Source organism: Lissotriton vulgaris, chromosome 7 (genome assembly GCF_964263255.1).
Source record: "Lissotriton vulgaris chromosome 7, aLisVul1.2, whole genome shotgun sequence".
NCBI lineage: Eukaryota > Metazoa > Chordata > Amphibia > Caudata > Salamandridae > Lissotriton > Lissotriton vulgaris.
This window is the reverse complement of record NC_141695.1, coordinates 338,586,608-338,609,928: the sequence shown is the minus strand read 5'-3', so window position 1 is coordinate 338,609,928 and position 23,321 is coordinate 338,586,608. Positions and strand designations below refer to the sequence as shown.

Below are 23,321 nucleotides of genomic sequence, written 5' to 3'. Positions count from 1 at the left end.
TATATGCAGCCCTGCCAAGTACCACGCAACAGGCGTGAGACTAACGCATTTTAATGCCGGGGTCCACATCACCGCATTAAAAAGCATTGGTCAAGCATATGTAGCTTAGCTCCCCGACACCCTATTGGGATCGTGAGGCATCCAAATACAGCCTTGTGTACAGCATTGCCTTCCTGCCTGCCCTGGAATTTGTTTCCTGCGCTGGGCCGAGAGGGCTTGCAGTCATGATAACGTACCACACATGGATACATTGTTTCTTTCTCCCTATGTCAGCCCTGCTCGCCCGGCCTCTCTGAACCCCACGTTTGGTTGCTGGAACCCCCAAGCTGGGTGGGGCTGCTTCACTATGTGTTGGGGTACGGCCTTCTGTACTTGTGCCAGCAAGGACTCCTATAACAACCGGAATGGACAGCCTGCCCTGTACGTCTTTTCTTTAGCAGCCGCTGATTCACTCAGCCAGTAGCAACCCAAGGCGAGAGCCATGTGAGCACTACATGAATTCAGTCACCACAGCAGGTAATAGGGCACGTTAGGGTTGGTGTGAAGGATAGACAAATGAGAAGCTACCTGCTCCGTCGGAGATCTGAGTTTGTCCATTGTGCCCGAAGGGAATTGTTTTTTGCAGCATTTTGATTTTTAATCTCGAGAGTCTCTTGTACTTATCCAGTATTAGGGGTGTCTTTCATAGATTCACATGCCTGAATCATTCCCCGTCGTCGAGACGGGAGCCTCCGGTAAATAAAAAAGTAATGTCCATAGACATACATAGAGAGAAAGGGTCCAAGGGTCTCCCCTTAGTAGCCTTTCCTTGTCCTTATGTAAAAAGGACCAAACTGACATAGTCAGCCAATCAGCTCCGACCTCCCTCTAGAACCTTCCTGGGAGGAGCCTCAGTCCCTCAGATTTTCTGCCGCACGTTGTGCTAGGGAGTCTCCTGCCTGAGCTCTCCTCAGGATTACTCTACTTTCACCAAACTTTCTTTGAAAGTGTTCTCTGGAAACTCAAAACTCTTCAAGGACTTCTTCAGCACACTATCCCTGAAGTAAGTGTGTGTTTCTCCTGCTTTTTCCATGTCTGACTCGGGGAAGAAAGCCCTGTTCAGGGCCTGCTCTTCCTGCAGCAAGAAAAGAATACATGTGGATGATAAGCACGACCTGTGCTTGTATTGCCTTTACCCGGACCATAATTCGGAGAAATGCGCAATCTGTCGGTCTTTTCCAAAAAAGACTGTGAGAGACAGGGAAGGTCGCCTTCTGATTTGGCTGGACAGGCTTAAAAACAGACAATCTGGACTCCTCTGTGAGCAGCGTTTCCAGGACATCTGCTACCTCAAACAAGAGGCCAAGGGAAGCTTCCCCGGGCCCCTCAGACACTCCTCCTACGAAGACTCACAAAAAGTCTTCAGAGGCGAGATCTGCGTCATCTTCAGTGTCTGCTAAAGAGGATAAAACCTTTAAAATGCCTGCTCCGTCCTCCAGACAAAGCCAGAGGACTACTTCAGTCAAAACCACCATCTCTACCACATCAGCGTCGTCGCCCTCAGCATCGACGACGATGACTACGTCCTCCTCCTCTTCAGGTAGACCTGTTTCTTCAATTATTCCACTAACATCGTCGTCGACGACGAAGTCCATGTCGACAACGAAAACTACACCATCGTCGACGCCGTCACCGGCGACGAGCCCATCGTCGTCAAAACCGGCGACGACCAGAGTGTCGACGAGAATCTCGTCGACGAGACCATCGTCTACGAAGGCACCGTCGATGAAGACCACGACTTCGCAGTCGTCGACGACCAAGATCCCTTCGTCCACCTCACCGTCGACGAAGACCTCGTCGACGACCCCGTCGACGAAGACCCCGTCGACGAAGACCCCGTCGACCAAGACCCCGTCGACGAAGACCCCGTCGACGACGGCCCCGTCGACGACGACACCAAAGGCTCTGTCGACGGACTCGACGACGACACCGTCGACGGACGACTCGTCGTTGAATGAACCATGGAAAAAATCGAAACTGGTGGAGGCACCGTCCATGATGCTACCACCGTCGACGATCCCCTCGACGACGACCAGCTCTACCATACGGTCTGGTAAACCAAGCAAACCACTAATTACCCCGGAAACGACGTCTCCAAGCAAGGTGGACAAGCAACCACTGTGAGAAGTTGGCCCGATATGCAACGTTCGCTATTCTAGCGACCGCTATGTATCGTTCCAGCGACCCTTATGGTGTTTGGTTGTAAGTCAACCTATAGACCAGCTATCCTAGTAGCGTGGATACGAGCAGTCTAAGGCTAAAGACTCGAGAGGGCGCGTTAAGCCAGCTGTTTACCACACATGTACCCCTTGAACACCCAGTGAAAGGACACCACACAAGTGTTATGAAAATAAACAGTATATTTATTAAGAATCACAACAGCCCTGTACTCTTTATGAGGACAGGGTACTTAGCACAAACCAAATCTCTTTAGCAAATACTTTAAGTGCACAGTTAAAACAAGTGTCCGAGGACACGGAAAGGTTAAGGCAAGTCGGAAGCGAGGGACTCGGGACCCTAGAGTAAGGAGGCTATGCAGGCACTGAAATGCCGAGTTACCTAGCCACGAGGGCTGCGGCTGCACAAGTCTTACAGGCGTCGGGGTCTTCGCTGACGAGCCAGGAGCCGGAAGAAAAGGAGTTGCTGGCCGGCGACCAGTGCTGAATAGTTCGTAGAGATCCAAGCCTGGATCGGAGATTGATGAAACCTGAAAGCAGAGGGGACCAAGTTCGTACTACTAGCCAGTAGTCAGAGGGTACCAGGAAGGCACCAGTTGGCCGTCACCTCGACCAGGTGAGTGGGCGACGCTAGGCTCTGCAGTCTCACGGACCAGGAGGCGTTGTCGGCGACCACGGTGGAGGTGCGAGCTGTCCCACGACGGATGTCGCTGTCGGCGTCTTGAGTGGACCAGGAGGGTCCGGGGTGCTTCTCGAAAGATGGAAGCAAGGGCCAGTCTGGAGCAACCAGACCAGCAGTGATGATTCTCGGATGTCGTCACAGAAGGGCACAAGCCAGCGGCTAGTGACCAGACAACGTGCTGAGCAGCGAGCAGAAGGGCCCCACGCAGATCGTGGAGATGCTGGGAGACTGCACTTCGGTGCTGGAGCGGCTCAGGGTCGGGGCTTCTCGGACCCCAGAGCACTCACCAGAGAGTTACCTCGATGGTCGTGCTGGTTTTTAAGAGCGTGCAGGTTCTGATGATGGCCGGTCCCTCGAGGTCTCGTCGCACCCACAGATCACAGCTGAGCTGATGACGTGGGTAGAGGTCAGAGGTGCCAGGGAAGCCGGTTCTCGTCGAGCTGGGCCGTCGGATTCCTTGAGGAAGGACTTACAGCAAACCGCAGAGTTCTTGGATGGTGCCCGCTGATGCAGGGTGACTACTCCTTAGCCACAAGGGAGAAATCTTGAGAAGAGTCTTGAAGTCCTTTCGTAGAAAGTATTCTTGATTCAAAGATGATCTAATTTGGAAGGGTCCCCGCTCCGGCCTTTATCCTAAAGAAAGGGGTGGGTACATGACTAGGTCCTGCCCTAAGGGTGGGACCAGGAAGGGGGGTAGTTACACCCCTCTCCCCTGCCGGACTTTCCCCAGGCCAGGGCTGTCGCCCCTGGAACTGGTTCTAACCGGCAGATGCGTAGTGAGCACCGGGGTGCCACTCCGCAGTCACCTTCTCGCAAAAGCCCTACCTACCCAGAATACACAAACCCTGTCTGGGACGGTGCGAACACCGCCCTCGACAGGAAACCCTTTGTCCAAGCGCTCCTCGCTGGAAGGACTCCCAGCAGCAGGAGGTCAGACTCGTGTCTGTGGTGGCAGCATCCATTTTGTGGAGCTGAGGCTTTCGTTAACTTTAACCGGGGTTCACAGTTACGTACATGTCGTGTCCCTCTAGAAGGGCGGAATGCTAACCTCGTCGCCAGAGTTGGTGAGAGGGCAGCATCCCGATTCGTATGACACCTTACTCGACATGTCTTGATAACGCGACACCGAAGTTACCGATGTGGCACGCGTTATCATGGAACAGCCATTGGGTCTTTTCCCCGCAAGCTGCAACCGGCTCGGGCCAGAACACAGTTCACGCGAGCCCATGCACTCTGCCTTCAGGATTGTCAAGGCCTGCCATAGGAGTGACTGATAGGGACTCGGGTGTCCATTGTATGGTTAGATATAGAGCTACTATATCTAAAGCAAAGGGTGATTACACGACTTCGCCCCAGCTGTCATGCAGCCAGTTGTGTCAAATTTAGGAGGCCAGCCAGGGGTGGCATAATACATGCTGCAGTCCCTGGCGGCCCTGGGTACACCTATGCCCTGAGTTACAGGGTCTGATAAGGTGGCCCAGTACCAATTGGTAAATGCACCTAGGGTACATATCGTAATTTAGAAAGAGAACAGCCAGGCTGTGGGTCTGATTGGCAGGCCCACAGCCAGAGAAAGTCGTAAACCAGTGAAACAAAAGCAAAAAATCTGGTTGATCATAGGATTGCAGACCCTACTCTCCTACATGACCCCCCCCCAAACGTCGGAACAACTAGCTAACCTTGACCAGGTAAGTCTTCTTGTTCTAAGTGGAAATATCTGGAGAGCCCATCGGCATTGCCATGATCAGTACCAGGTCTATGTTCCACTGTGAAGTCCATCCCCTGTAGGGAAATGGACCACCTAAGCAGTTTGGGGTTTTCACCCTTCATCTGATTTAGCCACAAGAGGGGCTTATGGTCGGTCTGAATCTTGAAGTGAGTGCCAAACAAGTATGGCCTCAGCTTCTTCAGGGCCCAAACCACAGCAAAGGCCTCCCTCTCGATAGCTGACCAATTCTTCTCTCTAGGGGTCAGCCTTCTGCTTATAAAAGCAATGGGCTGGTCTTGACCATCAAAATTCAGTTGAGAAAGAACAGCTCCCACACCCAACTCAGAAGCATCTGTTTGGACAATGAATGGTTTGGAGTAGTCCGGACTCTTGAGGATAGGCGCCGTGCACATGGCCTGCTTTAGGTCATCGAATGCTTTTTGACAGCTCGCTGTCCACTGAACCTTTTTTGGCATTTTCTTACTTGTCAGTTCATTTAATGGTGTCACGATGGAACCATAGTTCCTGACAAACTTCCTATAGTACCCAGTCAGGCCCAAGAAAGCTCGAACCTGAGTCTGGGTTGTTGGAGGAGCCCAGTCCCTGATTGACTGTATCTTGCTCTCCAGTGGCTGAACCTGACCTCCACCTACAAGGTGGCCCAGGTATACAACCTGTGTCTGCCCTATCTGGCACTTGGTGGCCTTGATAGTGAGGCCTGCTGCTTGCAGCGCCTCCAATGTCTTCCGCAGGTGGACCAGGTGATCCTCCCAGGTGGAGCTAAAGACAGCGATATCGTCAAGATACGCCGCACAGAAGTCATCCAGCCCAGTAAGGACGTGATTCACCAACCGTTGGAAGGTGGCAGGTGCATTTTTCAGACCAAAGGGCATCACCACGAACTGATAATGCCCACCAGGGGTTGAAAATGCTGTTTTAGGCTTGGCGTCCTCAGCTAACCTGATTTGCCAATACCCAGCTGTCAGGTCAAACGTACTTAAGTAGTTGGCCGAAGCCAGCCTATCAATAAGCTCGTCTGCCCTTGGTATTGGGTGGGCGTCAGTCTTAGTGACTGCATTGAGACCCCTGTAGTCTACGCAGAACCTCATCTCTCTCTTACCACCCTGGGTGTGAGGTTTCGGCACTAGAACTACGGGACTAGCCCAAGGGCTATCCGAGGGTTCAATGACTCCCAGCTCCAACATTTTCTGCACTTCACTTTTGATGCAGTCTCTAACGTGATCAGGCTGCCTGTAGATTTTACTCTTTACGGGCAAGCTGTCACCAGTGTCGACCTCATGGGTGCACCAATCGATCTGACTGGGTGTCAGAGAAAACAGATGTCGGAACGACTGAAGAACCTGTTTACAGTCGCTCTGTTGATGTTCGGAGAGGCTGCCACAAAAGACAACACCATCTACCGAGCCATCGTCAGGATTCTGAGTGAGCAGGTCGGGGAGAGGGTCACTTTCCTCTTCCTGTCCCTCATCTAGGGCCATGAGCAAACTCATGTCCTTCCTGTCGACATATGCTTTTAGCCTGTTGACATGAAGCACCCTGTGGGGGCTCCGGGGAGTTCCCAGGTCGACCAGGTAGGTGACCTCTCCCTTCTTCTCCAGGATGGTGTGGGGCCCGGACCATTTGTCCTTGAGTGCTGCTGGGGCCACTGGCTCCAACACCCACACCTTCTGTCCGGGCTGGTAAACAGTCAAGACAGCCTTTTGGTCATGCCAAGCTTTTTGGAGTTCTTGGCTGGCCTTAAGGTTTTCGGATGCCTTCTCCATGTATTCAGCCATCCGCGAGCGGAGGCCGAGCACATAGTCCACTATGTTGGTTGCCGGCTTTTTGAGAGGTCTCTCCCATCCTTCCTTCACCAAACACAGGGGTCCTCTTACAGGATGCCCGTACAAAAGTTCAAAAGGGCTGTAGCCAACCCCCTTCTGTGGGACTTCTCTGTAGGCGAACAAGAGGCAGGGGATCAGGACGTCCCATCTACGCCGAAGCTTTTCCGGTAGTCCATGAATCATCCCTTTTAGGGTCCTGTTGAATCTCTCAACAAGCCCATTGCATTGTGGATGATAGGGTGTAGTGAACTTGTAGTTGACACCACATTCCTTCCACATAGCAGTTAAGTAGCTCGACATAAAGTTTGCACCTCTGTCGGAGACGACCTCCTTAGGGAAGCCCACTCTGGAGAATACTCCAACCAGGGCTCTTGCCACAACAGGTGCTGTAGTGGTCCTAAGGGGAATAGCTTCAGGGTACCTGGTGGCATGATCCACTACCACCAGTATAAACTTGTGCCCTGATGCTGTTGGTGGTTCCATGGGACCGACGATGTCGATCCCCACCCGTTCAAAGGGCACCCCCACCACAGGCATTGGTATAAGGGGGGCCTTTGTCGTGCCACCTGACTTACCACTGGCTTGGCAAGTGACACAGGAGCGGCAAAACTCCTTGGTATCTTCATTCATGTGAGGCCAGTGAAAGTGCGAGACAAGCCTGTCCCACGTTTTCGTCTGGCCTAAGTGACCTGCTAAGGGAATCTCGTGGGCCAAGGTAAGTAGGAAACCACGCTGAGACAAGGGGACGACCAGCCTCCTGGTCATGCCAGGCTTGGGGTCTCTTGACTCAGTGTACAGGAGTCCATCTTCCCAGTATACCTTGTGGGTACCTGTGGCGTTCCCAGCAGCCTCAGCAGCAGCCTGCTGTCTGAGGGGTTCAAGAGAAGGGCAGTCTAACTGGTCCTTCCCCAGGTCTTCCCTTGAGGGTCCCCCTGAGCCCAAGAATTCAACTTGATCAAGTTCGAACTCCCGAGGCTCAGTTTCCCTCAATTCCTGTAGGTCAGCCTCCTCTGAGACTTGATCCTCGACCTGGGGCAAGGGGGAAGGCGCAGCCTTAACCCTACTGCTCTTTTTCTTGGGAGGTGTCTGGTCCGTTGTTCCAGGATCCAGCACCTGTTCAGTGGGGCATTTCCTGACCTGTGACCTAGTCACAGCGAACACATGTGCTGGCAAACCTAACATTTCCATGTGAGTCCGGTGCTCCACTTCTGACCATTGTGACGACTCCAAATCATTGCCCAACAAACAATCCACTGGGAGGTCTGGACTAACTACAACCTTCTTTTGGCCAGTTACCCCTCCCCAGGAGAAAGCTACAATTGCCATACTGTGATTGGTAGTGACATTGCTTGCATTGGTCACCAGGAATTCTGTACCTGGCATGATCTGTCCAGGGTCCACAAAGTTAGGCGTCACCATGGTGACGCTGGCACAAGTGTCCCTATAGGCCTGAGCCATCTTTCCATTTATGAAAGGCGTCTGTCGGTATTTGCCCAGCGTATTGGGACTTATGTCAGGGGACACGTCCGCGTCCCCCGTACTGACAAGGACAGCCTGAGTGAGTGTGCCAACTAAGTTGTCACGCCCCTCAGAACCCAGGGTTAACCCTACTAAACCCTTGGGAGGCGCACTACCACTGCTGACTGTACTAGGGGGCACAGGTGCCTTAGGGGCTGCAGTGGCAGGAGTCTGCCCTCCTCCTTTCTTGGTGCACTCACTAAACCAGTGAGATTTACTTTTACAGTACTGGCACCATCTTTTGGATTGGCCTTCTTTCTTCTTTTGGGGAGCCTGACCCCCACCCTCTTTGGGTTGTTGGGGACCTGTCGAAGACTTCTGGTCATTTTGTTCCCCCTTAGAATCTTTACCCTTCTGGTCTGCTTTCTTCTGACCACCTTGATTCTGGCCCTGGTTCTGTTTAACTCTCGTACGAACCCATTTGTCTGCCTTCTGTCCCAATTCTTGGGGAGAGGTCAGATCCGAGTCGACAAGATGCTGATGCAACAACTGGTTCTGACAATTGTTTAAAATTTGTTCTCTCATCATCAAATTATACAATCCTTTGTAATCAGTAACCTTACTGCCCAGGAACCAGCCCTCAAAAGCCTTAGTGGCACAATCGACAAAATCAGACCAATCTTGAGACTGCGTTTTCTGGGTATCCCTGAACAGCACCCTGTACTGCTCAGTGGTTAGGCCGAACCCTTCAACGAGTGTATTCTTCAAGACTTGGTAATTATTAGCGTCCTCTACCCTTGTGGTGAGGAGCTTGTCTCTTCCTTTTCCTTCAAAGGAGAGCCACAAGATAGCTGCCCACTGACTCTGGGGAACGCCTTGCACAGTGCAGGCCCTCTCCAAAGCAGTAATCCATTTGTGGATGTCGTCCCCTTGTTTAAAGGGGGGCACTATCTTCCCAAGGTGTTTCGTATCGAAACTCTTTTCCCTATTACTAGGTACATTGCTGCCACCAGTGGGGATTGCCCCACTTAACTGTTGCTCTCTAGCGAACGCAAGCTTTTCCTTGGCCAGGGCAAGTTCTTCCCTTTCGATCCTTAGATTAGCTGCCCTTTCTTTCGCTTCGTACACTCTCCTCTGAGGGGACGTCATCCCTCTTTGAGAAGAGTTGTGAGAGCCGTTGGTATGAAGGGATCTGCCAGAGTCTCTTGACAGAGATCGGGCTCGTCCATTCCCCAGGTTAAGCGGAACCGACAGTAGCGCCGGGGTTCCCCCAGTACCACTATTGTGTCTGCTTAAGTTGGACCGTGTTAGTCTGACGACTTCTACCTGTCCCTTATCTGCCTCGTCCCCAGAGAGATCCTCATCCTCATCCTCCTCCACATCCTCGTTCTCGGTTGCGAGGTGAATGAGGTCAGGATCGTCTCGGGTTCCCTCGAGGGGAGGCATGTCTCCTTCTGGATTAGAAGAGCTACGAAGTTTCTCAGCTCTCCTGGCATCATAAGTCTCCAAGAGACCAATCAGAAAGGACGTTGTGGGGTTAGACCCCTGCTGAATCTTCCGGGAGTGACACAATCGTCTTAACTCCTTGAAGCTCAGCACAGTATATCCTGAAGGGATGACCTGTGGAGGGTCAACTGACACAAGGGGAGACTCAGAGTTTCCTCCTTGGCCCGACATACTGTTTCTAGTGTGGTGTAAGTGATGCACCTACCTACACTATGTGTTTTCCTACTGATCCCTTGCTAAGAGTTGTAGCCAAGGTGTGCTAAGCCTTGAGGAGCTACAACAGCTGGTTCAGTAGAACTCAGAGTATTCTAAGCTTTAGTTATATGTACTAACAGTACTTGCGCGATCTTTCAACAAGATATTCTTAGGATACGTGTGGTAAAACAACAGCAAGCTCAAATCCCAACCGCTGCTCACCAATGTGAGAAGTTGGCCCGATATGCAACGTTCGCTATTCTAGCGACCGCTATGTATCGTTCCAACGACCCTTATGGTGTTTGGTTGTAAGTCAACCTATAGACCAGCTATCCTAGTAGCGTGGATACGAGCAGTCTAAGGCTAAAGACTCGAGAGGGCGCGTTAAGCCAGCTGTTTACCACACATGTACCCCTTGAACACCCAGTGAAAGGACACCACACAAGTGTTATGAAAATAAACAGTATATTTATTAAGAATCACAACAGCCCTGTACTCTTTATGAGGACAGGGTACTTAGCACAAACCAAATCTCTTTAGCAAATACTTTAAGTGCACAGTTAAAACAAGTGTCCGAGGACACGGGAAGGTTAAGGCAAGTCGGAAGCGAGGGACTCGGGACCCTAGAGTAAGGAGGCTATGCAGGCACTGAAATGCCGAGTTACCTAGCCACGAGGGCTGCGGCTGCACAAGTCTTACAGGCGTCGGGGTCTTCGCTGACGAGCCAGGAGCCGGAAGAAAAGGAGTTGCTGGCCGGCGACCAGTGCTGAATAGTTCGTAGAGATCCAAGCCTGGATCGGAGATTGATGAAACCTGAAAGCAGAGGGGACCAAGTTCGTACTACTAGCCAGTAGTCAGAGGGTACCAGGAAGGCACCAGTTGGCCGTCACCTCGACCAGGTGAGTGGGCGACGCTAGGCTCTGCAGTCTCACGGACCAGGAGGCGTTGTCGGCGACCACGGTGGAGGTGCGAGCTGTCCCACGACGGATGTCGCTGTCGGCGTCTTGAGTGGACCAGGAGGGTCCGGGGTGCTTCTCGAAAGATGGAAGCAAGGGCCAGTCTGGAGCAACCAGACCAGCAGTGATGATTCTCGGATGTCGTCACAGAAGGGCACAAGCCAGCGGCTAGTGACCAGACAACGTGCTGAGCAGCGAGCAGAAGGGCCCCACGCAGATCGTGGAGATGCTGGGAGACTGCACTTCGGTGCTGGAGCGGCTCAGGGTCGGGGCTTCTCGGACCCCAGAGCACTCACCAGAGAGTTACCTCGATGGTCGTGCTGGTTTTTAAGAGCGTGCAGGTTCTGATGATGGCCGGTCCCTCGAGGTCTCGTCGCACCCACAGATCACAGCTGAGCTGATGACGTGGGTAGAGGTCAGAGGTGCCAGGGAAGCCGGTTCTCGTCGAGCTGGGCCGTCGGAGTCCTTGAGGAAGGACTTACAGCAAACCGCAGAGTTCTTAGATGGTGCCCGCTGATGCAGGGTGACTACTCCTTAGCCACAAGGGAGAAATCTTGAGAAGAGTCTTGAAGTCCTTTCGTAGAAAGTATTCTTGATTCAAAGATGATCTAATTTGGAAGGGTCCCCGCTCCGGCCTTTATCCTAAAGAAAGGGGTGGGTACATGACTAGGTCCTGCCCTAAGGGTGGGACCAGGAAGGGGGGTAGTTACACCCCTCTCCCCTGCCGGACTTTCCCCAGGCCAGGGCTGTCGCCCCTGGAACTGGTTCTAACCGGCAGATGCGTAGTGAGCACCGGGGTGCCACTCCGCAGTCACCTTCTCGCAAAAGCCCTACCTACCCAGAATACACAAACCCTGTCTGGGACGGTGCGAACACCGCCCTCGACAGGAAACCCTTTGTCCAAGCGCTCCTCGCTGGAAGGACTCCCAGCAGCAGGAGGTCAGACTCGTGTCTGTGGTGGCAGCATCCATTTTGTGGAGCTGAGGCTTTCGTTAACTTTAACCGGGGTTCACAGTTACGTACATGTCGTGTCCCTCTAGAAGGGCGGAATGCTAACCTCGTCGCCAGAGTTGGTGAGAGGGCAGCATCCCGATTCGTATGACACCTTACTCGACATGTCTTGATAACGCGACACCGAAGTTACCGATGTGGCACGCGTTATCATGGAACAGCCATTGGGTCTTTTCCCCGCAAGCTGCAACCGGCTCGGCTCGGGCCAGAACACAGTTCACGCGAGCCCATGCACTCTGCCTTCAGGATTGTCAAGGCCTGCCATAGGAGTGACTGATAGGGACTCGGGTGTCCATTGTATGGTTAGATATAGAGCTACTATATCTAAAGCAAAGGGTGATTACACGACTTCGCCCCAGCTGTCATGCAGCCAGTTGTGTCAAATTTAGGAGGCCAGCCAGGGGTGGCATAATACATGCTGCAGTCCCTGGCGGCCCTGGGTACACCTATGCCCTGAGTTACAGGGTCTGATAAGGTGGCCCAGTACCAATTGGTAAATGCACCTAGGGTACATATCGTAATTTAGAAAGAGAACAGCCAGGCTGTGGGTCTGATTGGCAGGCCCACAGCCAGAGAAAGTCGTAAACCAGTGAAACAAAAGCAAAAAATCTGGGTGATCATAGGATTGCAGACCCTACTCTCCTACAACCACCTCAAGAAATTTTCCAAAGCGAGGAATCCGAAGAGGATGACCATCTGGATCCCGCCACTTCAGTCTCAGAACTTCACATAAAATGTCAAAGCACTGATGAGGAACTGGAGGAATTCACCTACCAGGAACATTCCGTCCAGGCCAGTGTCCGCACTGAAGCCACCCCCATGATATGCTTACCAGCGACCCTGGTGGATGACTTACGACTTCTTGTACAAGACTACAAGCAACGCTTTCCGGAGGCTAACAGAGGTGGTCAAGCGCCTAAGAGTCCCGCACCAGGGGAAAAGGGGGATCAGACACCTCCAGCTCAAGGACAGGTGTCCGCACCGGAACGCACTCACCTTCACCATCAAACCCACCACGACGTCCAGCCTCAAGTGGGGGTTTCTTCGGACGATGAGGAGGAAGAGGAAGAGGAAGAACTGGAGGAGGGAGAGGTCCAGGAGGTTCACTCGGACCACTCGGACCAGGATGAAGAGGATGAATATATAGCATCATCCCCAGCCTCACCACAACCACGCCAAGCGGACTCCCCCCCGGTGGACATTGCTGGCTTCCACAAGCTGGTGGAGAGAGCGGCGAAGAGATTCCACATGGTGGTGGAATCCACGGAAACTGACTGTTTCCTGCACGACTTTAAGGAACAGACTCAGAAATCTACAAAAGCTGTTCCGATCATAGAATTTTTGTGGGAACAAGGAAAGAAGTTAATGCTAACTCCTGCTTCTGTGCCGGCGGTGGTCCCACGCCTAGATAAGAAATACGGAGCACCACTCACTGCGGCGGCTTGCCTTAATGGTCACCCCAAACCGGACTCGGTAGTGACGCAGGCGGCCCAGAAACACTCCCGCAACCCTTCCTCACCACTGTCCGCTCCCCCGGACAAAGAGGGCAGAAAACTTGACACGATTGGTAAACGTTTCACATCCACATCGGCCATGTCCATCAAGGTGGCCAACTCCATTGCCTTGCTGGGGCGTTACAATCGCCAGCTGTGGGAGGACATTGCTCCTTACCTGAAGGAACTGCCTGATGACGTCCAGGGTGAGGTGAAAGCGCTCCTCGCGGAAGGTCAATCTTCTGCAGCGGAACTCATAGACTGTGCTATTGACGCAGCCATGACAGGCTTCCGTCAACTTGCGGGAGCTGCTGTACTGAGACGCCAGGGATGGCTAAGAGCGACTTCATTCCGCCAAGAAGTCCAAGCAAAGGTTCTGGACATGCCCTTCGACGGCCAGCACCTGTTTGGAGAAAAGGTCGACGAGGCTCTACAGGCCATTAAGAAGGACACAGACACGGCAAGGGCACTGGGCTCTCTGCAGTCTAGAAACCAGTCCTTTCGGGGCAACAGGCCCAGAGGTCAGTCCTCCTATCGAGGCTCATATCAAAACAGGTCCTCGTCCTCGTTCTCCTAGAATCACAAGGGCCAGTACCAAAACAAACAACAGCAAGGCCGTCAATCTTCATTCGGAAGATCAACCTACAGAGGTAAAAATACCAAGAGGGGCGCTGGCGGCCGCCAGTGACCGACTACTCCAGCCAGTCCAAACACCATATCCATCCTTTCAAATTGGAGGAAAGCTGACCCATTTCCTCCACAATTGGCAGTACATCACCACGGACCGGTGGGTTCTTCAAATTATTCGATTCGGCCACTCTCTCGAATTCACCTCCATCCCTCCCAATACCCCTCCACGCAGACGGACACACAAACATCCACGCCTGCTTCTGAAGGAACTTTCGACAATGCTACAAAAAGGAGCAATCGAAAGGGTTCCGGCATCCTCAAAGGGGAAAGGATTTTACTCCCACTTCTTTCTTGTACAACAAAAAGAAAACAAGTGGAGACCCATCCTGGATCTCCGGGGACTCAACACCTTCCTGCGGAGCCAATCGTTCAGGATGGTGACGATTCAAGAAATCCTGGGCATTCTAGAGAAAGGAGATTTCATGGTATCACTGGATCTCCAGGATGCATACTACCACATCCCCATCCTCAAAAATCACCGGAAATTCCTAAGATTCGAGGTGGCGGGCCGTCACTATCAGTTCAAAGTCCTGCCGTTCGGCCTCAAGTCCGCACCGCGCATTTTCACGAAATGCCTTGCGCCAGTGGCAGCCTTCCTGCGTCAACTGGGCCACCAAGTCTTCCCCTACCTAGACGACTGGCTGGTGAAAGCACCCTCACCTGGGAACGCAATCACGTCCTCCAACGCCTGCACCAATCTCTTTCAAAATCTGGGATTGACGCTCAATCTCAAAAAATCATGCATGGTCCCCGCAACAAAGATTACCTTCCTAGGGGCCATGTTGGACACGGTGTGCACAAAAGCCTTCCCCTCAAAAGAGAGGACAGACAAGATCTTATCTCTGGCCACGGCTGTGGCGAAGACAACGCACCTGAAAGTTCGGACTTACACCTCCCTCCTAGGGATGATGTCTTCCTGCATACTCCTCATCCCGCACTGCAGGCTCAGAATGCGGCCCTTACAGGAGGCACTCGCGAGCCAATGGACCCAAAGCACTGGCTCCTTCGAGGACATACTTCGGGTCACACCAAAAACTTCCAAAGCTCTACAATGGTGGACACATCGCCGGAATCTAACAGTGGGCTTACCGTTTCTCCTCCCAGCATCACCGCTGGTGATAACAACGGACGCCTCCCTAGAAGGATGGGGCGCGGTGCTCCAGGACCTACAGATCAGCGGCAAATGGGACTCTCACGAGCAATCCCTCCATATAAACCTCTTGGAGCTAAGAGCAGTGTATCTGGCTCTTCAAGCCTTCTTACCCCGCATCCAGAAATCCCCGGTGCTCGTCAGGACAGACAACACCACGACGATGCACTATCTAAACAAACAAGGGGGAACACGTTCGCTCTCGCTCTCACGCGAATCACAGACGATCTGGAACTGGCTGGTGCTGCACGAAATCCAACTCAAAGCGGAATACGTCCCAGGAAAGGACAATACCATCGCGGACGCCCTGAGCAGGCAAAAGTCCCTCTCCCACGAGTGGGAACTATCGGACAGCGCCCTCACTCACATCTTTTCTCTTTGGGGAGTACCAAACATCGACCTCTTTGCCACCAAGAGGAACGCCAAATGCCCGTGCTACGCAAGTTGGCATCCCCAACCAGGATCACTAGGAAATGCGTTTTCCATCGGATGGTACAGCGTCTTTGCATACGCCTTTCCTCCATTCCCGATGATTCCACGGCTCCTCAGGAAGATGAAGGCGGAACCTTGCACCCTGATCCTGATTGCCCCGTACTGGCCGAGGCAACACTGGTTCTCGGATCTGCTTCGACTGTCCATCAGATCACCGATTCGCCTGAACCAACACCCGGCCCTTCTGACGATGTCCAACGGGCAAGTGCAGCACCCGAACCTCCAATCGCTCAAATTATCAGCCTGGCTCCTGAGCACAGAGAGTTCGGTGGCCTGAATATCCCACAGGACTGCAGGGATGTACTAGCCAAAGCAAGGGCAGACAGTACGAACAAAACCTACTGTCTCAAATGGAAGAGGTTCTGCATATGGTGTTCAGACCAGGGCCTACGGCCCCTCGCCATCACACCTGAACAGATATTACCATACCTCCTGCATTTGGCCCAGTCGGGACTGGCGCATACGTCCATCAAAGTTCACCTGGCAGCAATCTCGAGGTTCACCAGAACGGTCACAGGACCTTCCCTGTGGTCTAGTCGACTGGTCAAACAATTCCTCAAAGGGCTATACAGATCCTTCCCGAGACCTCGGAAAGTACCTCCCACGTGGCAACTTAACCTGGTACTCAACCAGCTCATGCGTCACCCGTTTGAGCCCATTCACAGGGCATCTCTTCAACACCTCTCATGGAAAACAGCGCTCTTGCTCGCTCTAACTTCGGCCAGAAGGGTTAGCGAACTGCAAGCCTTGTCCATTCAGGAACCATATCTGCAATTCAGACATGATAGGGTGATACTTCGACCAAACCCTAAGTTCATTCCTAAGGTGCCTTCGGACTTCCATCTCAACGAACCATTAGTCCTTAGGTCATTCTTTGCCAACCCTTCCACGGCAGCGGAAAGGTCGCTGCATTCTTTAATCCTTATGAGGTGCCTAAAGTTCTACCTGGACAAGACTAAGGATCTCAGGAAATCCTCACAGCTGTTCGTGGCATACAGCAGGCCACGAATGGGCCTACCCCTCACGAAGCAGAGTATCTCCAGATGGATCTCCTCGGCGATTTCCTTCTGCCACGAAAAGGCCGGCCGGCCTTTGAATGACCGTGTTCTGGCTCACTCAACCAGAGCGATGTCTACGTCGGCAGCACTGTTTGCTGGAGTGCCGATCCTGGACATCTGCAGAGCGGCGACCTGGAAGTCACCGCATACTTTCTCCAGACACTACTGCCTGGATATCGAACTCCAGAAGGATGCGGCAGTGGGCCAGGCGGTGCTTCGCCATCTCTTTCAGTAAGGTGAGCCTTCCTACATCCCGCCTTCCAGGTATGCACATTATTGCTCTGATGATATTATGTCTAAGCTGTCTCTTTATTGTATGATATTATATGTTGTATCTACTATGACGGCAGAGCAACTCTATTTTACAAATGTGCTACTATGATTGCTAGCTACTCTGATTCAGGCATGTGAATCTATGAAAGACACCCCTAATACTGGATAAGAAATGCGTTACTTACCTGTAACAGCAGTTATCCAGTATTGGTGTCTTTCATAGATTCACATGCAACCCTCCCGCCTCCCCTGGAAGGACTCACTTCCCTCTCGAAACTATATTACGCCAAACCTAGCTGGGTGCGTACGAAAATCTGAGGGACTGAGGCTCCTCCCAGGAAGGTTCTAGAGGGAGGTCGGAGCTGATTGGCTGACTGTCAGTTTGGTCCTTTTTACATAAGGACAAGGAAAGGCTACTAAGGGGAGACCCTTGGACCCTTTCTCTCTATGTATGTCTATGGACATTACTTTTTTATTTACCGGAGGCTCCCGTCTCGACGACGGGGAATGATTCAGGCATGTGAATCTATGAAAGACACCAATACTGGATAACTGCTGTTACAGGTAAGTAACGCATTTCTTTCGTTTTCACTATGTACTAGCAGAACTCAAGTTTCAGAAGGTATAGGAGAGTAGGATCTGCATACTATGGTTACCCCCTCTTTTTGCTGGAGTGTCACTGTTTTTCGACTTTAGTCTGGTTGGGGGCCTGCAATCCATGACCCCAGCCTAGCTGCTTCCTCTCTAAATTGATTCCATGTACATTAGGTACCCTCCAGATTGGTAACTGGGTCACCCTTGTGAGTCCCTGGTATATTATGGTACCTTAGGTACTAAGGGCATAGGCACCCCAGAGGCCTACCAGGGGCTGAAGCATGTATTATGCCACTCCTGGGAAACCTTCCACAATGGCACCACAGGACTGCTACTGCAGCCTGGGTAAGGTGGTGCATGCACCCCCTACTGACATATAGGTTACCTATATCTACCTTATATCACTGACACATATAAGCCTATCAGTCACTCCTATGGCAGGCCTTTTCAATCCTGAAGGCAGAGGGCTTGGTTTTGCATGAGAGGGTTCCCATGCATGAGCAGGACCCCTCTGCAGCTTTCGGAGCCTATTCTCTGAGGCTGTTCTGTGATGCAGCTAGACCATATACTCTTAAGTGCATTATAACCTTGTGGTAGATGCAAACTTTGGAATGGCTGCAAGGAAACGTGTTGTGTTTGGTGTCAAACACTTTGGAATCCTCCCCCCTCCCCCACCAGTTTTGGGGGCGGGGGATACAATTCCACCCTTCTAGAGGGAGAAGACATGTACACACTGGTCTGCCTGGTAATAGTTTAAACTAGCCCCAGCATCACAAAATGGGTGCTGCAGCCACAGACACGAGACTGGCCTCCTGCTGCTGACCGGAACTCCGGCAGGGGAGGCCTGGACAATAGGTTTCCTGTCACAGGGAGGTGTAACTACCTCCCAGACAGGCTTTAGTATATTGGGGCTGGGTGGGTGTCCAACCCCTTTTCTCAGTATAAGTAAGGGATCCCTGGCAACAGGACTCTAGTTTACACCTGGACGAAACTCTGATACTGAATCCTGGAACTTCGACTCTCTACTCGAGACTCCCCTGTTCAAACAGGCACTAACGAAGCATGTTGCTGGTCTGCATTTCCGAAGCTCCCGCTGGACTCCGAAGTATTTGCAACACAGGACACGGACTTCCAGACTTCTCAGAGGCCGACCTGAGATCCCAGCAAAGCTGAGACCCGCAGCCCTCATGAGTGACGTGGGACTAGAACTCCTGGACACCATGCACATTTGCTAGTGCATCGACTTCCCGAGCTTTCCCGAAGTTGTGCATTGGATTACTTTTAGCCCAAGCCCCGAGCACCATCTGCACTGAAGATTGTGGGCCTGCACTCCACGAGTGTTCCATGGGCCTGCTTCTTCCATTTCTGCTCTAGGCTCCTTCGCGATCCCTGGTCCGTCGATTGGTGGGTCCCCTCAAAGGTAACTCTACTTTTTCGTGGGCTTCCCTGGTTGCTCCAGACGTGCCCTGACTCCCCACCAAAGGGAGAGTCCCTCAGACCTTGCTGGTCCTCATCGAAGCTGATCTCTACTTTGTGTGTGGGTTGCTGTTGCCAAGGCTTGTTGGGTCCAATCCAGGCACGACACCGCAGCACTCTACATCCTTTGTGGGACAACTCGAATCCAGCACCTGTCGTCGTCGACCCCTCCTGCTCCTTGTGGCTGAAGAGTCAAGCTTCACCTTCACCTGCAAGCACCCGACATCTGTGGGCATTCGACTATCGTGCCTCTGGTCACTGGCTAGTGACCGAGACTCTGTCCCCTCTGCTTTCACGTTCTTCTCATCTTCGATCCAGGCTTGGATCCCTCCAGACACTTTCCTGTTGGCGCCAGCAGCACTTTTGCAGCAGATCGCCATTGAAACCCACAACAAAACCAGACCTCAAAAGACACCTATGCACCCAGCTTCCCTGGGTGAGGTAATTTGAGTACTCCGGTACTCACGTGGGTGTTGACTCTAGAACCTCCCAGTTCTAAAGGAATTTGCTCCAAGTCCTCTTTTGTGTCCTTTATCCTTAAAATTCCAACCGCGACTTTCCCCATTGAAGTTAATGGTGATTCGCGGCTGTGTTTAGACACTGCACGCATCCCCGGTGGGTCCTCTGTGTCACTACCATGGATAGTTCCTGGTGGCCCCAGCGGTTCTGAAGGTTCTAGGCCTTGTATCTATGCAAGTCGTGGTTCTTATACCACTTTATTGATATATGGTTTGGTACACACCTAGGGCTCAACATATATTGTGCTAATATACTGTGTGATATTAAGTTTAATGAATGTACTTTTGCCTCTAGCCTCATAAAGAGACTAGTGGGATGTGTTTAGAATAAGTACATATATATATATATATATATATATATATTGGTTCTCCTTTCATTTGATCATTCACAAGATTATACTAGGTAAAACAAGCTGCTTTACATTTATTTTATTTATTTTATTTTGAGAGTTTTATATAGCGCGAACAAGATCTTTGCAGATATCAGAGCGCTTTACAACAAGGGGGGAGTAAAAACAAGAGAGCAATTAACAAGCTTTTGAGCGACAGATAGTTGAGGTAGTAAATGGGTAGTAAAAAATAAAGTAGATAAAAGAGGGAGCATACACAATCAGTTAAACAATAATACAAATAGTCAATCTGATAAGCAAGTGTTACACATAGTCAGGAGTCTCAAAAAGTTCCAAAGTTAGGTACATGTTCAGGTGAATTTAGCCATGAGGATAGCTTTCACTTCTTTCTTAAAGAATGTGGTGGAGGTGATAAGTCTGGTTTCTGGAGGGAGTGAATTCCAGATCCTGGGTGCCATTCCTGAGAAGGAGCGCTTATAGGTTTTTTCCTTCCTGAATCTACGAGGTTTCAGAAGGAGATTCTTTGAACTTCTAGTGGATCTTGAGCCACCAGAGATTGTCAGCTTCTGAGTAAGGTAACCGGGTGATCTGTGGTGTATAGCCCTTTGAGTCATGCACGCACTTTTCAGATGTATTCTGGCCTCAAAAGGCAGCCAGTTCAAGGATTTTAGGTCAAGGGAAATATGGGAGTGTTTTTTTGATCCAGTGATAAGTCTCGCTGCAGCGTTCAAAGAGGCTCTCAGGGGTGCAGTTGTAGATAGGGGGAGTCCGCAGAGGGCGACGCTACCGTAGTCTAAGCACGGCATGACTAGGGCTTGTACTGCAGTTTGGAAGTCCTTGGCTGGGAGGAAGGGTTTAAGTTTCCTCAGGGTATTGATTTGGAAGTTAGCTGATAAGCCGTTGCATGTTAAGATTGGTGTCAAGTGTTATGCCTAAAGATTTCGCTGAGTCCACGATGGTGGGTTGGACATTGAGTGCAGTAAGGTGCTTAAGCCAGGTTTGAGCGGTGGAGCTTTTCGCAGGAGGTGAGATCAGAAGGAACTCAGTTTTCAAGGCATTGACTTTGAGGTGATTATCAGCAAGCCAAGATTGAGTGTTTCTGAGCGTTGAGTTAAGAAGTTTGATGTCATTGGGGAATTGTAGTTTCAGGTATAGTTGAGTGTCGTCTGCGTACATGTGAAAGTGTACATTAGATGCTTGTAGCAGGGCGGTGAGAGGTTCCATGACCAGGTTGAACAATGTAGGAGAAAGGGAAGATCCTTGTGGGACGCCCAGTGTTACCGGCACTGGTGGGGACATCAAGTTGTTGCTCTTGAATTTCTGAGACCGGTTATGTAGAAAGAAAGTGAACCATTTGAGAACTGTCCCAGATAGGCCCATTCTGGTATTTAACAACTCGAGTAGGTTCTCGTGTTTGACTGTGTCGAATGCTGAGGACAGATCAAGAAGGATGAGGAGGCAGGTATCGTTTTGATCAAGGATTTGGAGGGCGTCGTCAATTATGTGTGTAATAGCAGTCTCAGTACTGTGCCCTGCTCGGAAACCTGATTGACGAGGGTTGAGGAGGTCAAACTGATCAATGCGTTTCATTAGTTGGAGTTGTACGCATTTTTCCAACAGTTTGGCAAGGGTGGGAATGTTGGTAATAGGACGGTAATTGTTTAAGTCAGAAGGGTCAGCTGTTGGTTTCTTGAGTATAGGTGTGACTTGTCCAACTTTGAGGGAGTCGGGGATGTGACCTTGCTGAAGTGAGCTGTTGATAATTTTGGTCCATAGTGGGAGGAGTATAGGGATGAAGTCCTTTACAGCGTTAGCAGGAAGGGGGTCTGTGATGTGATTGGAGGGTTTCAATGTGGTGAGCAGTTTGTTAATTGTATCTTCAGAGTAGGTATCAAAGGATGACCATGCAGCATTGTTCTTTGGTTCAGTGGGTGTTATGCTGTGGGGGTTGGAGTAAAGGTTTACGTCATTGAGGAGATCTTTCCTTATGTTATTAGTCTTTAGATTGAAGAAAGCAGAGAAGTCCTCACAGGATGGTGTATCACCTATTGTGCTATGCGATAGTTGGGGTTGTTCCTTGGATTGTGTATTGATTAGTTCAAACAGCTTTCTTGGTCTGTTTTTTGCTTGGATGAGTTGGAGGTTGAAGAAATCTGATTTTGCGCGCTTGATTTTCCTGAAGTATGTATTTCTCTTTTCCTTCAGTTTTAAGGTTTTGTGCAGAAGGGGCTGATCTCCAGGTGCGCTCTGCCATGCGCATGGCCCGTCTATCTTCGTTGAGTCTACCATCATACCATGGGTTGGATTTTTTAGTGGAGACTCTTTTCAGTTGCAAGGGGGCGGTCTCATTGATTATAGAAGTCATAGAGTTGAGATAGTGGTCGGTCAAAGATTGAACGTCCAGAGCACCGGTAGGGGGAAGGAGGAGATTGCAGCTATGGGGAGGTAAAGAGTTTGGATTGAGATTCTTCAGGTCCCTTTTCCAGACTTTGGATTTGGTGGGTTGAACCGGGTTAAGTTTAACTTTTTCATTGATGTAGAATGTGATGGTCAGACCAATCACAGGGTTGGATTGATCCAAGTTGGGTAGAGTTTTCTTTAGAAATGACACGGTCGAGGATAGAGCCTTTATCATGTGTTGGGCTGTTGCAGATTTGGGTGAGGTCAAGAGCGTTGAGGTAATTTTTTAGGCTATTTACCACCGGGTCATTGTGATCATTCCAGTGGAGATTGAAGTCACCAAGGAAAATTTGAGTGTGTTGCCGACCGGAATTGGATGAGATTGTGTCCATGAGTTGTTGGGTGAAGATGAGGTTGTCCCCAGGTGGGTGGTAGATGACTTGTAGAGAGCATATAGGTTTGCTCTCGCTGATGACATCAAGGCAGAAGTATTCACATGAGGTGAGAGATGGGGAGCTGGCTCTAGTAACTGAGAGGTTGCTCCTAAAAATACATGCGATTCCACCGCCTGAATTGCTAGGCCTGTCAAGTCTAATGATGTGGTATTTATTTATTTATTTATTTATTTATTTATTTATAGTGTTTTATATAGCGCGGACAAGACCCGTGGGTATCAGAGCGCTTTACATATGAGATTACAGATTGACATTATATAAGCAATTATAACAGCAAACATATATGAAGGTAGAAGGCGATATACTATCTAGGATGGTTACAAACTGACATATGAAGTTAATAACTTGACATTATAGTAGCAATTATAACAACAAAAACAAATATGGAATGAAGGAGGCAATATGCTATCTAGGGTGATTGAGTAAATATATTCTTAACGCCTGATCACTTAGCGATAAGTGGTGCATATGGTTTAGGTTGTGCCATAGTCGTACAGTCAAGTTCGATGAGGTAGGATTGTAAATTATTATCAGAGCAGTGTCAGAGTAATTACCAAAGGGTAAAATGGGTATAGCTAGTTGTAACGATCATAAATATTCACCTGACAAGATAGGGGTAGTAACTTTGGTGTGATACATAGTGCAGATAACACCTAAATATGAGGTAGCGATAGGGTGTACAGCCGAAGCTTGAGTTATAGTCATAGTCATAACTAGAGTGTTTAGACATTTGTCTTATTGGTCTTCCAATTGTTTATGATGGCTCCCGTCATCTTTGGCATAAAAAAAAAAAAAA

The 23,321-nt window shown here is 50.6% G+C and overlaps 1 protein-coding gene across 2 annotated transcripts in view; it reads left to right on the top strand.

Moving 5' to 3' along the window:
* Positions 1–23,321, top strand: part of RUVBL2 (RuvB like AAA ATPase 2) — a 169,498-nt gene that overhangs the window by 85,163 nt on the left and 61,014 nt on the right. The gene's annotated exons all lie outside the window — the stretch shown is intronic.